This window comes from Psammomys obesus, unplaced genomic scaffold (assembly GCF_907164565.1).
Source record: "Psammomys obesus unplaced genomic scaffold, mPsaObe1.curated_primary_1811, whole genome shotgun sequence".
In the NCBI taxonomy this organism is placed as follows: domain Eukaryota; kingdom Metazoa; phylum Chordata; class Mammalia; order Rodentia; family Muridae; genus Psammomys; species Psammomys obesus.
The window spans coordinates 9966464-9968910 of record NW_026585689.1 but is presented as its reverse complement, the minus strand read 5'-3'; the positions used below and the strand labels follow the sequence as shown (position 1 = coordinate 9968910).

General features: G+C 42.1%; 1 pseudogene; it reads right to left on the bottom strand.

The window, feature by feature from the left end:
* Positions 1–285: 285 nt before the first annotated feature.
* Positions 286–1355, bottom strand: LOC129666486 (60S acidic ribosomal protein P0-like; annotated as a pseudogene).
* Positions 1356–2447: the final 1092 nt, after the last annotated feature.

The following is a 2447-nucleotide window of genomic DNA, read 5'->3' as shown; positions in this document are numbered from 1 at the left end:
GGTAGTTTTGAGGTGAGTAAACTTTTAGACTCCCGATAATAGAATAATTTAATTTAATTTGATGACAAAGCTATAACATTTTAGAGTTAGCCGTTAGAGTAACTGATGCATCTAACATATTTGTTTATTTTATTTTTTTAAAGACAGGGTTTCACTATGTAGCCCTGGTTGGCATGGAATTTACTATGTGGACCAGTCTGGCTTTAAACTCATCGAGATTTGCTTGCCTCTGACTCCTGAGTGCTGAGCTTTCAAGTATATGCCTCAATGAGGTTTTTATTTTTTTTTTACTTTTAAGTAAGCCTTTATTTCCATGTTTTTCAAAATAAGCTAGCTCAACTGGGTGCTTTGGGAGGTGACTTAATCAAAGAGACCAAATCCCATATCCTCATCTGATTCCTCCGACTCTTCCTTGGCTTCAGCCTTGGCTGGAGCAGCAGCAGCAGCAGCAGGAGAAGCAGTGGTGGCCATGGCCACAGGGGCAGCAGCCGCAAATGCAGATGGATCAGCCAAGAAGGCTTTGACCTTCTCAGCAAGGGGGAAGGTGTAGTCAGTCTCCACAGGCAAAGCCAGGACCTGCTTGTACCCATTGATGATAGAGTGTGGCACTGAGGCAACAGTTGGGTATCCAATTTGCAGACAAACGCTGGCAGCATTCTGGAACCCTCTAGGAAGCCAGAGTGCAGAGTCTGTTCTGTGACATCAAGCACTTCTGGGTTATAGATGTCAAACACCTGCTGGATGATCAGCCCGAAGGAGAAGGAGGAGATGTTTAGCATGTTCAGCAGCATGGTCTCACTGGCTCCCACTTTGTCTCCAGTTTTGATCAGCTGCACATCGCTCAGAATTTCAATGGTGCCTCTGTAGATTTTAGTGGTGATGCCCAAAGCCTGGAAGAACGAGGTCTTCTCAGGTCCTACCCCAGTGTTCTGAGCTGCACAGTGACCTCACACGGGGTGATGGCACCAGCTCGAGCAGCAGCCGGTACCTTGTTGGCCAGCAGCATGTCCCTCATCTCAGTGAGGTCCTCCTTGGTGAACACAAAGCCCACATTCCCTGGATGTGGGGCAGCAGTTTCTCCAGAGCTGGGTTGTTCTCCCGTGGCCCCTGATGGCCTTGCGCACCATGGTGTTCTTGCCCATCATCACCACGGCCTTCCCGCGCAGGGACATGCAGATCTGCTGCATCTGCTTGGAGCCCACATCGTCTGCTCCCACAATGAAGCATTTTGGGTAATCATCCAAAAGTTGATGATCTTAAGGAAGTAGTTGGACTTCCAGGTCGCCCTGTCTTCCCTGGGCATCACGGCAGTGCGTCAGGGATTGCCACGCAGGGTTTAAAAACGATGTCACTCCATTGAGTTTTTATAACAAGGAGTGTCTACTTGCCACCCTAACATAGGAAAACAAAACCAAACCAAACCCTGAATGTCCATCTCAGAAGGCATAGGTAAGAGGAGATTTTTTTTTTCTATTTAATATCTGTACTATATTTTTAGTTACAGCAACAATACAATAATGGTCTAAAGATATGTTGAAAATTAGTTTCATGCTTTCATATTTTTTTGGTCCCTAAAAATAATGTCATGAACTAGATATTTTAAAAATTCTTTTACCTCAAGAATTCTGTGACCTTTCCTTTGTGAAAATGCAATGCTGAATTTCAGCTCTTTCCAAGATATTGGTTAAGGAGAACTGGTGGGTGTGAGCCTTGTGTAACAGTTTTTGAGCTATCTGAGTTATCTTTTGATAATAATCAATTAGGTTTCAGATTCTGTCAATATTTCCTCTGCAACTCAAGAGCTGGTGATCTTATGGAAAGAGAAAATTACCCTGTTTTCTTTTTAACAGTCATAGCACTAAAATATCTCTATTTCTCCGTCTCTGTCTGTGTCATTATCTCTGCTTTGTCTGTCTCTCCTTGTGTCTTTATCTCTGTCTCTGCCTCTTTCTCTTGCACACACTTTTCTCTCTTTCTTTTTGAAGCATAGTATATACATACAAGTAATATTTCTATTCACAGACCATGTGGGAAATATGATCACCCTTCCACTTTCTTAAGAATCAAAGAGTTGTTCTTTCAAAGAAAAAAAGTTCTTAGCCATTAGCTGAGTGAAATACAGAAAGTCAAGAGACATGGGAAAATCTTGAAGCTTTTCTGCACCACTCCCTAGGGTATTTGTCTGAAAATATGTTCAGAAAACACTGTATGAAATTCTCAAAACAAAAATAAAAACATTTTCAAAAACCCATGGGAGAGTCGATATGAAAGAGCCTAATTTTGGCTTAATTTTTTAAATTAAATTTTTATTTTTTTATATATTAATTACAGTTTATTCATTTTGTATCCTAGCTGTAGTCCCTTCCCTTATTCCCTCCCCAACTCACTCTCCCTCTCTCATTTCCTTCTATGCCCCTCTTCAAGTCCACTGAAAAGGGAGGTCCTTC